The sequence below is a fragment of the Suncus etruscus genome, chromosome 1 (genome assembly GCF_024139225.1).
Source record: "Suncus etruscus isolate mSunEtr1 chromosome 1, mSunEtr1.pri.cur, whole genome shotgun sequence".
Taxonomy (NCBI): Eukaryota; Metazoa; Chordata; class Mammalia; order Eulipotyphla; family Soricidae; genus Suncus; species Suncus etruscus.
The window spans coordinates 20,384,685-20,398,287 of NC_064848.1; the positions used below are offsets into that span (position 1 = coordinate 20,384,685).

Below are 13,603 nucleotides of genomic sequence, written 5' to 3' on the forward strand. Positions count from 1 at the left end.
ACAGGCAGGCTTCTTAAGGAGATAACATCTTTATTTGCCCTGGCCAACATATGTGGCCTATATCATAACCATTTACGCTGGATTCCTATTCAGCCCTGCATTGTACCTTGTCCCTCAGAAATCTCCTCCTGCTTTCTCCTCCATCCTGCATTCATGCAAATCCCTCTTTTGCCCCTGAGGCCAAACCTTTTGTAACCTCCCCAAGACCCCTCCCAGAAATGGGAGGGTCTTTCTTGTAGGTAAGGTTACATGAAGAATGCCAGTGGGGTTACACTTGGTTTGTTAAAAAGTAGAGTAGCACAGGGGTAGAGCATTTGACTTGGAAGCAGAGGACACAGGACCAAAGGTGGTTTGAATCCTGGCATCCCATATGGTCCACCGGTGCCTTCCAGGAGTGATTTCTGAGCAGAAAGCCAGGAGTAATCCCTGAGCACTGCTGGATGTGGCTCAAAAATCAAAGAAAAATAGTTTTTTGAGTCTTTCCTTGCTACTTAAGATCAGTTAAGAATTCAAGGACACTTATTGTGAAAAATACAAATCCTGAAGAACTTCATGAATATATTGAAGAGTAATGCCAAGATTATAAGATAATTATAAAACAACGAATAAATTGTTAAATTGCTGACAATTGGTATACCTGGGTTGAAGATATATGGTAGTCCTTGATTTTACTCTAGTCACTTTTCTAAAATTCTTACTTTTTTCAAGAAAAGAGAAAGCTCTGCTGTCTCTGTAGGCCACATCCAAACATTACACCTGTTTATTATCTACATGATGTTGACTTCCTGGCTGATGCTTCTGGAATCCTTTTGGCACTGGGCTTTTTATCATTTCTTTTTATCATAAACTGCAGCTACAAGACAGCTCTACTAGAATTACCTTCTCCACACTTATTCCTCTTGCAGTGAACTCACAGACTCAGGAGTAACTCTGATTGGAAGGTAATAAATAAAGAAAGGTAAATTTTTTAAAGAGGCTTTTTTTGCTCCATTTTGCATTTCTTGCCCCTTTATCAAAGATTAATTGATTATGCCATGGCATACATAAACTTTTAGGGGAGCTCAGCCCACCAGATGTATCCTCAGATTTTCCTGGTGGGGAGAACTGAAATAACCCCCACGGGGTTCCTCAAGAGGCCCGCAGTGGACGCCTTTTTTTCCCCCTGCATGGATGGTTGAGGAATTTCCGAAGAGATGCTTGGCTATGGTAGTAAGTGACGCAATAAACAATGATGTACATTTGTTATAAATGGAAGTTTTTGTATCTTGGAAGTAGATATCAAGAAGTAGAATTTCTGAGTCACATGAAAACTCTATTCTTATTATTTATTTTTATAATAAGTAGTTTATTTTTTATAAATAAGTAGTTTATTTTAAAACTATTTCTTTGCTATTATGGGAATCCTCTCCAAGATCCAGAGAAAGAAAGAGGCATGTTATGAAAAGTGGAAGAACTTAGATTTAATTATTCAGAGCTTCAAAGACTACAAAGACTGGACCCTGGAAAATAAGAGTTACATTTTATAAAATATGTAATGGAGGAATGGGGGGCATTTTCAGGCAGTTGACAGAACAAGTACAGATGCAAAAATTCTCAAGTGTGTTATTTTTCAAAATAGAGGCTGGACAACCTCAAGGACATATTGAGCTCATTCTGTGGTAACAAAGCAGGGACGATTATCTCAAGGACTTTTTACTTGTATCTTTCAGTCCTGGTGTAGATATCTATTTCTGACAGCCTCCCATTCTCTGCTTGGATTGCTGTTCATGATGGAGACAGGGGAAACAGGCCTATTTGTCTCATCTTTGTAGTGGGGAAACAGGGGTCACCTTCTCTCATCAAACAACACAGATCAGTTTTAGTTTTGTGGATATTACTGGTATAAGTTGTCTTGATTTGGAATTCCTTAATAAGAGAGATGATGGACACTATTTTTTTTGTTTCTTTTTTAAATTCGTATCTTTATTTAAACACCTTCATTACAAATATGATTGTAGTTGAGTTTTGGTCATGTAAAGAACACACCTGCTTCACCAGTGCAACATTCCCATCACCAATGTCCCAAATCTCCCTCCTCTCCACCCCACCCCTGTGCTCTTCTGAGCCTCTAGGTCCTAGGAAATAGTTTTTGCTGGACCCATCCTGGCCCTCTCAGGAGAGCTTCAGGAGACAGAAGAGTGGAGAAACATGCAAAGCTGACAGGTCCCCTCTGTCTCTCCCAGTTGTGACTCTCACAGCAGGGCCAGACCCCTCCCACATTCACAATAAAGAAGTCACCTCTCTGCTGGGTGCCTCTGATAGCCGATTTTTACTCACTCAGTCTTGGCCTTTCAGCCTGGGCGTCTCTCTAGGAAACAGTTTTTGCTGGGCCCTTCCTGGCTCTCTCAGGAGAGCTTCAGCAATGGACATTATTTCATTATACCTACTTTCAGAGAAGTAGATTAGCCCCGCTTGTTTATTTTTGTCTCTATTATTTCTGTCAATGAGATCTTATAATTGAAAACACCTTTGCATTTCAAGTCTTGGAGTATTCTGCCTATGTTTTCCTCAGAGTATTGTGTGGATTCTGGTCTAGTCTTAAGATCTTTTATCAAGTTTGAATGAACTTTTGTGTAAGGTGCAAGACATGGATCTAACTTCATTGTTGTTGTTGTTGTTGTTGTTGATATGTGGTTATTCAGTGTGCATGTGATCATCCAGTTCTTTATATGGGATTATACCAATGAGACAGGGAATGATGCCCACCTAAGTTTTATGAGCAGTGTATAAGTATTACCTGGGGATACCAAACACACGTGGAGAGATCAAAGTGTCATGAGATGGGGAATAAGTGATCAGGAAGCCTCAACCAGGCTGTCTGCCTAGGAAGTGATGGAGATAGGGAATGTTACCATTTTGATAATACAATTTTTATCTTTTCTTAGATTGAAATGATGCACTACATTTGTTTGTATATATTAAGTTTGGCATTTATGACTTTTGATACTTTTAATGAATTTGGCCCACTAATTTTGGTGGGGGGTTATATTTAGCAATGCTGAGGTCTGTTTTTATTTCAGTGCTCAAGGGTCATTGCTTGAGATGAAATGTTCCCAGAACAATGTGGTTCAAGAAATTAAATTTGAGTTTACTGCATGCAAATCATGTACTTCAGTCTCTTGAACTCTCTCTTGGGCTTGCCTTTTTATTCTGGCATGTGCTTATCATAATTGTTTAAGTTTATAACTTGTCGACAAAAGAAACTTAAGTTCAATTTTTGATCTACCCTTCCACTTGGATCATTTTGATGTCATGTAATTTGTCTGAGTTCACTGATTCTTTACTTGGATCCCTCCATTCTGATACTGAGTCCTGCTACTGATTCTTTAGTTTTCTCATTTCTATTTAAATAAATTCTTAATTTTTCCATTAATATTTATTATTAATTTTTTGGAGTTTATTGAACCTTTTTCCAAATTATTTTTCTCAGTTCCATTGCAAGACAAGTGTTCTAAGTCAATTTTACATTCTTCTCAGCCCACTTAAAAATTATAACATTAATTCAAGACTATTATGATCAACTATGAAGGTAGGTTGAAATGCTTATGAATTAACATTAAATAAAAAGGGCAAGTGGTAAAACTTATACAAAGTAGGGTCACACTAAAATGGAGTAAAAATACTCCAGGCACTGAAAGTTATATCTACTAATGTGTGTTGTGTTCATATCTAAGTGTTTGACTTATGTATTATTTTTATTTTCATTATATGTATTTTACTTAAATGTTTAGAGGAAAGTCTATAAGAAAGAATATTCATGTACACTCTGTTTATATTCCATACTAATTTTTTCTATATTTGATATATAGATATCTTGCTTTCATCTATCTTCATCATCATTATCATTATCAACATCATCATCATCATTAGAAGGCAAACTATGACCAAGGTTAAATCTAGCTGATCATCTTTCTTGTGTAGCTTTAAAGGTTTTAAGATTTGCAAAAATTAATTTTTTGGTTTTGTTTTGGTTTACATCTAGTTGTGCTCAGGGTTTTTCCTGGCTCTATACTCAGAAAACACTCTCAGTGGGCTTGGAGACCATATGGGGTGCCCTGGATACAACCCAGGTTAGCCGTGTGCAAGGTAAGCAGTCTGCAATCATACTATTGCTCTGGTACCAACAAACAGCAATATTTTAATTGGTCATACATATATCTGAAAAATATCCATAATTTTATTCCTTTACTGCAATGTCTAAAACATTTATTTCACAAATAAATTGCCATATCTTCTTCATAAACACACACTCTTATGATGAAAAATTTGGAAATTCCAGATGTTATAACTTTTCTTCCTCAAATATTTGAAGATCAGTATTCCAACAGATCCAGAATACTATTACCATAAATAAGATAATAATAACCATTTAATATTACAAACTACAAGATCTGCATAAAAATTAATGTGCTAAAATTTATCAATTTTCACAATGTAAAGGCCTGTTATAAGAATAAATAAAACATTTTGGTTAGGTATGTAGCTCAGCCAAAAACACTTGACTTGCATGTGCAATGCCATACACTTGATTCCTAGTTACTCCCCTACAAACTAACTTACCTTTGAAAAATCAAATTTAGGGGCCGGGCGGTGGCGCTGGAGGTAAGATGCCTGCCTTGCCTGTGCTAGCATTGGACGAACCGCGGTTCGATCCCCCGACATCCCATACGGTCCCCCAAGCCAGGAGCAACTTCTGAGCGCATAGCCAGGAGTAACCCCTGAGCGTCACTGGGTGTGACCCAAAAACCAAAAAAAAAAAAAAAAAAAAGAAAGAAAGGAAAAATCAAATTTAAATAGTCAACAAATGTTTAGTGTAAATTCTATTTTATATGATATATAGGAAAGTGCTTTTTTTGTAGCTACTGACTTGAAATTTCAAGTTGGAATGCAACGTGTTTATAGGTCAAATAGCTTATATTATAAAATTTATTCAAAATTAGTTTTATTGCTATTATTTTCTGTATGTGGTATCAGGACATGAAAAAAAACTGGATAATCTTTTATATAATTATATATCATAACTTTACTAATACTTTAAATAGGTATTTGTTATATAATTTCTTTTACTATAATTTTTGTGTGTGGTTCATTTCCATTCTAAATGTATATATCTATATATGTCAAGGAACTTGAGGTAATGATGGATGGAATATTATGGACATTCTGGTATCTGATGTGACATTGCAGCTATAAGAAACAATACTATTGTAAATGATAACATCTTAATAAAATTAGCTTATAAATATATATGATACATAATTATAGTAATAGACTTGATTTTGACCTACATTTAAATTACATTAGAACCCTGAAACTGAGATGTGTTTTTATATAAACCTTACCTACACTAACAACTATCATGACAATTTTAATGAGTGAGAGAAGTAGAATGTCTGCCTCAAATACAGGCAGGAATTGGGAAGGAGGGGGCGGGCATTGGTGGTGGGAATATTGCACTGGTGAAGAGGGGTGTGTTCTGTTTATGATTTTAATCATGCTTGTAATCATGGTGCTTAAATAAAAAATTATAGAAAAAAAGAAGAGGAAACATGGTATTTTTCAAACAAAACAAAGATTAACTTAAATTTTTGAATGGAGTTTGAAGAAAGGCTAATTTTTTTCCCTTTGGAAATCGTTTTTATAAACATTTTGTGTTTTTGTAGCATAAGAATTATGTGTTGGAATCACCTGATTTAGCTGTGGTGTAAGTTTAGGGAGAAACCGTGTTTTTAAAATTCCCTACCACCAATTATGATATGAGATTTTTGTCTTGAAAAAAAGTTTTATGTCCCAAAGAGATGAAATTATTTAAACCATGTACTTTTTTAAGTCAATCTTTGTTTTGTTTGAGCCATAATATTATGTCTGCTGCTACCACAATCATATGTAGGCCGGGCCTTCTCCCTTTATACAATCATGAAGAATCTACATTATTAGTTAAAAGTTCAAGTACATTCCTTTTCCTTGTTTCATCTCCTATTTTTTTGTTCTGAATAATATATTCATTAAATATTTTACAGAATTCAAAATGCAACATATTAGGAGAAGTAATGTAACAAGATAATACTAAGAGTTAATATGTGTATAAGTGTCCCAGTAATTAGTGCAAAATGTTATTGGAAGGAAGACACAGCACAAGTAAGTTAATAAAAACATTTGGTAAAAATGAATTTGGGCATAATTATAAAATTTAGGGTAACCAAGCAGAAATATTTCCCTGAAAGAAAGTATTACATTCAAATTATTCATTTTTTTCCAAAACAACTTATGTTGAGGAATCTTTTCTGGAAGTAAGATATTTATACAAAATATTTATATTATCCTAGTTGTTTTCTTTTTCAGAAAATAAGTTTTTCAGTGTATGTTTGGGAACAGTATGCTTACAATATTGTAACCTCTATGCTCTTGTTGTAAACATTTACTACATCTTCACCACCACCAAAGTGTCTAAGTCCTTTCATGATTATTTTAGTCCAATTAATCATTCCCCAACATTGCATAGTAATCTTAGTTTTGTGAACAAAGGTCAAGGGTTTGTCATTATTTTAGTTTCTTATTTTGTCTATCAACATATAATAAAATAATGAGTTTATTTGTATTTTTTCTCTCTTTCTCTTACTTTCAGAGATTTTAAGTCATTACCTACAGTTCCATCCAAGCTGCAATATTTCATGTTTTTTTTTCCAGTAGTGTAGTATTCCATTGTGTGAAACCAAACAGCCTTCTCTGTTTTTCTGAGAGTACCATTAGCCTGTATGATTGTTTTCTAGCATTTAACTGAGCTAGTGCTGTGTGTGTGTGTGTGTGTGTGTGTGTGTGTGTGTGTGTGTGTGAGAGAGAGAGAGAGAGGGGGGGGGGTGTCAAGTGTGCCTTATGAGTAGAAGGCTGAATTTTGTTTCCTGATGCATCCAGCTACTTTGTGCCTTTGATAGGAGAGTTTAATCCACTGGTTTATAGAGAGAAATGACTGACATGAAGAAATATGTTCCATTTCTCTCTGTTAGGATTTTGAGTTTTTTCCTTTGATGTTTGCTTTTTACAAGTATTCAATATTCCTAGTAGGGCTGCATGCAGCATATGTCTTCAGCTGTTTCTGAGAATATAGAATATATACTTATTATATAAGTTTAGAATATATATTTATTGAATATACACTTACTGATTCTGCTTGTTGGCTTATCTTATTTAGTACTTAGAATATGTCCTTCCATTCTCTTCTGATCATAAAAAATTCTTTTTTTTTAAAATTTATTTATTTATTTATTGACTGATTGGTTGTTGGGCCACACCCAGAGGTTGGGCCACACCCAGAGGTTACTCCTGGCTCTGCACTCAGAAATCTCCCAATGAGTGGGAGAAACTATTCACTCAATACCCATCAGATAAGGGGCTAATATCCAAAATATACAAGGCACTGACAGAACTTTACTAGAAAAAAAAATCTAATCCCATTCAAAAAATGGTGAGAAGATATGAATAGACACTGTGTCAAAGAAGAAATACAAGTGGCCAAAAGGCACATGAAAAAATGTTCCACATCACTAATCATCAGGGAGATGCAAATCAAAACAACTATGAGGTACCGTCTCATTCCACAAAGATTGGCGCATATCAGAAAGAATGGCAACAAGCAGTGCTGGTGGGGATGTGGAGAGAAAGGAATTCTTATTCACTGCTGGTGGGAATGCTGTCTAGTCCATCCTTTATGGAAAGTGATATAGAGATACCTCCAAAAGCTGGAAATTGAGCTCTTATATGATTCAGTTATACCACTCCTAGGGATATGCCCTAGACCATAAAAGTACAATACAAAAATTCCTTTTTCACACCTATATTTATTGCTGCACTGTTTACAATAGCAAGATTCTGGAAACAATCAAGATGTCCTTTAACAGATGAATGACTGAAGAAACTGTGGTACATATACACAATGGAATATTATGCAGCCATCAGAAGAGGTGAAATTTTCCTATACATGGATGTACATGGAATAGATAATGCTGAGTGAAATAAGTCAGAGGGAGAGATACAGAAGCAGAATAGTCTCACTCATATATGGGTTTTAAGAACAATAAAAGACATTTTTTCAATAATTCTCAGAGACAAAGAGAGGAGAATTCATAGGTCCAGCTCATGACATGAAGCTCACCACAAAGAATGGTGAATGCAGTTAGAGAAGCAACTACACTGAGAATTATCATAAAAATGTGAATGAATGAGGGAAGTAGAAAGCCTGTCTAGAGTACAGGTGGGGTGGGGTGGGGTGGAGAGGAGGGACATTTTTGACATTAGTGATGGGAATGTTGCACTGGTGAAGAGGGGTGTTTTTTTTTTTTTTTTTTTTGGTTTTTGTCTCACACCCGAAAGCTCTCAGGCTCAGAAATCGCTCCTGGTAGGCTCGGGGAATCATATGAGATGCTGGGATTCAAACCACCATCCTTCAGCATGCAAGGCAAACGCCCTACCTCCATGCTATCTCTCTGGCCCCAAGGGGGGTGATCTTTACATGACTGAAACCCAACTATAATCATATTTGTAATCAAGGTGTTTAAATAAAGGTATAATAAAAATGCCCTTAGCACACCTATGTTCACTGCAACTCTATTTACAATAGCCAGAATCTGGAAACAGACCAGGTGCCTGACAACAGTTGAGTGGATAAAGAAACTGTGATACACCTAAACAATTGAATACTACACAGTTGTTAGAGAAATGAAGTCATAAAATTTTTCTATATATGGATGGACATGGAGACTATTATGCTGAGTGAATCAAGTCGAAAGGAAGAGAATTAAACACAGAATAGTTTCACTCATCTGTGGGATTTAAGAAAAATAAAAGACAGTGTGGTAATAATATCCAGATCAATAAAATTGAGGGCTGGAAGGACCAGCCCATGACATGAAGCTTACCAGAAATAGTGGTCAGTGCAATTAGAGAAATAACTACACTAATAACTATCATGACAATGATATATAGAAAAATACAATGCCTGTCTCAATGACAGGAAGGGAATGGGAGAGGAGGGAAATGGGGACATTGGTGGCGGTAAAGTTGCACTGGTGAAGGTTGGTGTATATTTTATGATGGAACCACAACTACCAACATGTTTGTAACCATGGTGCTTGCTTAAATATAGAAAGTATTTTTTAAAAAAGGTAAATATCTATTTAATGAATATCTTCTTTGTTTTCTCCTCTACTCTGTTAAGCTCCTTATGGACACACACTGCCATATTCTCTTTATTCTTTTAATAACTTGTAGATATTAATACACACTGTAATGAACAAAAAAGATAAAAACCCAATGTAAAGGTAAAACTATGTAAACAATATGCATAGAAATAACCTTCTAGGGCTGGAGCAATAGTGCAGTGGTAGGACATTTGTGGCTGATCCAGGATGGACCTCGGTTCGATTCCCAGAGTCCCATATGTTCCCCCAAGCCAGGAGAGATTCCTGATAGCCAGGAATAACCCTGAGTGTCACCAAGTGTAGCCCAGCCCCCCCCCCAAAATAACCTTTTAAAATACTTTAAAATTCTTTGTAAAAGTATGGCTACAATTTATTTAAAACTATATTCAGGTACTATTTAGACTTCATAGAAGAGAAAGAATTGGGAGTGGTGGAGAATTCAGATTTGGGACAGGAAGCCACAAAATAGTTTGCTAAGAGATATTTTTGCCATCCTTTTTATTTCAATATCTGTTATATTAATGATGCCACCAAATAGTTTGCTAAGAGATATTGTTGCCATCTTTTTATTTCAATATTTGTTATATTAATGATGCTAATCACATTAAAAACAAGTAGCTAGTGAATAAAACATGGCAAATAAAAGAATACATGAATGGCAGCTTATGTCCAAGAAAAAAAGTTGAAAGAACAAGGAAGTAGGAATGGTAAGGCCGAAGGTAATAATAAATGGTGTTTTGGGGAAGACCAAATTCCAGGAAATGGTGATATAGTTAAGCATTACATTTGGTCTAATTCGAGGTTGATATTCAGCCAACTAAGGTTTTCCAAAACTCAGAGTATTGTGGTCATTTCTGCCTTCTTCAGTACTTCAGGCTATTAATTATGGGAACCACTAGATTAACCCATGACCATAATCACCTATGATCAGGGCTTATGCCCCTATGCTAGTTCTGGGTAATTTAGGGAAGTCAGTCATCTAGAAGCTGTCATCATTTTTCAGTTCTCTGGTAACTAGTATAAGGATAATACAAGAATTGAGCATACAATGGAAACTGAATGTTTATGGCTCCTGGACCTCATTTTTTTTTTTTTTTGGTCACACTTGGCAGCGGTCAGGGATTACTCCTGGCTCTATGTTCAAAAATCTCTCCTGACAGGTTCAGGGGACCCTATGGAATGCCAGGAATAGAACCATTGTTGTTCTGAATGCAAGGCAAATATCCTACCTCCCTGCTATCTCTCTGGCCCCTTCTGAACCTAATTCTAAGATGGACTTGTGGAGGCTTTCCAACACCAACAAGTAATTCTTGAACAGGAGGTCACATAAGTCACATAAGTCCTTAGTTGGCTAAGGACTCAGTCTTCCAAGACGTCCTTTTACTTTTAGATACCAGTGGAAGTCCCAGGCACTAAGTTACTTGTGCCTTATTACCTAACTGCTACAAATTGAGGTTCTCATGATTATCCCTTTTAGATGATAGTTGTGAATACATCTTGTTACTTGTGATTTTGACTGAGAAGTTCTATAAATCAGAGTTTCCCAGAATACCCTCCTCTGACTCAATAAATTTGCTACAGCATTTCACTGAAGTCAGGAATACATTTATTCTCTCAATCACTTGCTTATTAAAAAAAGACAACTCAAGAATTGTCAGAACAAGGAGATACATTCTTTAGGATTGTCATCTTATATGTTGACCAATGAAGAAACACTTCAAACCCCAAGTTTTTTTATTTTTATTGAAGTTTTTCAGCTTAGACATAATTTATTAACTCAGCCTCTAACAGTCTTCTCAGGAGTTTAGGGAACAAGATTATATTACTGTCCTTTACTTACATTGTTTATTGGCAACCATTCTCATTTTCAGCTATTTTTTTAAGTTACTTTACTAACATAATAAAAGACAACATTATGACTCTAATACAGTATATCCTCAGACTTCGGAATCTGGAGTCAGAAACTATCAATACAAACATATATATATATATATATATATATATATATATATGAAATATATAATTTGAAAGCTGGAGCAATAGTACAGTGAATAGAGCATTTGCTTTCACATGATCAACCGAGAACTCCCAGAAAGCCAAGATATCATAAGAGCTTGTCATGAACAACTGTATTCTGTTAAGATAGAGAACCTAGAAGAAATAGACAGATTTCTGGAAACATAGAGTCCCAAAACTGGATGAGGAGGAAGTAGAAAGCCTAAGCAGGTCTATTAAAAGTAAGGAAATTGAAATAGTAATTAAGACTCTTCTCAAGAATCTATGCCTAGCACCAGATGGCTTTACAGGTAATTTTATAAAACATTCAAAGAAGATGCTTAGACTCTTCCAAAATATCAAAGAGATGGGAATCATTCCTAATACTTTCTATGAAGCTAAAATCACTCTTATTCCCAAAGCTGAGAGATACTACCAAGAAAGAAAACTAAAGACCAAACTCACCAATGAACATTGATGCAAAAATCCTTAACAAAATATTAGCAAACTGATCCAACAACACATCAAAAAGATTATACATCATGGTTCATCATATGCAAGTTATCATATGCTGATAAACTACATCAGCAAAAATGTTAAAATTAAGTAAGAATGATACAAACCACATGATCTTATCAATAAATGCAGAGAAAACATTTAAAAATTCCAACACTCATTTGTGATGAAAACCCTCCACAAAATAGGTGTGGAAAAACCTTCCTCAAGATAGTAAAAGCTATCTATAAAAAGCCCACAACCAAAATTATTAATAATGGTGAAAAAAATTGAAAGCATTTCTACAAAGGTTAGGCAGTTGGCAAGGATGTGCAATGTCTCTTCTCTTAGTAGTAGAAGTCCTAGCAATAACATTTAGCATGAAAAGGAAATCAAAGGAATACAAATAGGAAAAAGAGTAAGTCAAACTATTGCTAGCTGCAGATGACATGATCATGTATATCAATGACACTAAAGAGTCCACAAAAAAGTTCCTAAAAACAATAAACCAATACAGCAAAGTGGCCAACTACAAAGTCAGTAGACAAAGACAGTTGCATTTCTTTATAAAAATAATGACTCAGAGGAGAGAAAGATCAAAATGTCTATTCCATTTAAAACAGTGTCCAAAAAAAAAAAAACCAACAAAAAAAAGTGTCTAAAACTATCAACTACCTAGGAACCAACCTAACAAAAGAAATCAGAGACCTATATCTCAAAAACTTTAAAACACTTCAGAAAGAAATGAAAGAAGACCTAAGAAAATGGAAAAACATTCCATGCTCATGAATTGGCAGAATCAGTATAATCAAAATGGACATTTTACTTACACATCTATATAGATTCAATGCCCAAAGACACTACAGATGAGGGCTGGAAGGACAGGCTCATAATATGAAGCTCACTACAAAGAGTGATGAGTGCAGTAAGAGAAATAACTGCACTTACAACTACTATGACAATGTCATTAAGTGAGAGAAGTAGAATGCCTCCAATGCGGGGGTGGGAGTGGGGAGGAGGCAGATGGGGGCATTGATGATGGGAATATTGCATTGGTGAAAGAAGGGGTGTGTTCTTTTTATTTTTGTACATACTCTTGTTAAATGAGGTTATTTCCTGTACACCATTCCTTGTATGAACTTGTCTTCTATTTTCTTTAATTTTACCTAGATCGGCTCCGAGATCTTGAGAAGGATCGACAGTGCTCTCACTTGACAGTGATCTCTTTCTCCTTCTGTCTCTAAGTAAGTGACCTGCTCTGGCTGTGGAGATGCTTCTCCATCTTGGAGATCTGCAAGGTAGAGAACTTTTTCTCTGATAATCATTTCAAGGGCTACAACCCCAAGAAGGTGGGCCACGATTTCTACTTTTCTTTTTTCCATTTGAGAGTTCCACGCTAGCAGAGCAGCCACACATAGTCCTACCAGTTAGCTTTTGAACTGCATCAGTTTGCATCCCCGGATCAGACTTAACAAATGAAAATCCGGGAGGAATTCTAGAAATCCACACACTTCACAGTGGTCCACGATAGCCAAAAGCTCGTTCCAATTTAGCTTTGTTACCATTGTTTCCAAGATTACCCACATAAACCTTACAGTCTAAGGGACAGGAATCAGGATGCATTTCCAGATGATGGTTTAGAAACGTGGAGGGTCCCACAAACCCCCATTACTGGGTCTTTTCACTTTCCTCCCGCCAGCTCCCGCAGAAACTCACTAATCCAGCATTCACGAAATGGCCTCTTTCTTGGGCAGAAAAGCAGAGAGCAAGTCTTTTATAAGGCTCTCCGAGTTTGGTCCCTGAAGATTGTGTTCGATGGCATCTTCTTGGCTGTCTTGGGCAGAAAATCCACGAAATGACCTTTTTCTCTAGATTTTTGA

At 35.9% G+C, this 13,603-nt stretch overlaps 1 pseudogene; it reads right to left on the reverse strand.

Annotated features, from left to right (window-relative positions):
* Positions 1-12,870: 12,870 nt before the first annotated feature.
* Positions 12,871-13,346, reverse strand: LOC126023865 (serine/arginine-rich splicing factor 3-like; annotated as a pseudogene).
* Positions 13,347-13,603: the final 257 nt, after the last annotated feature.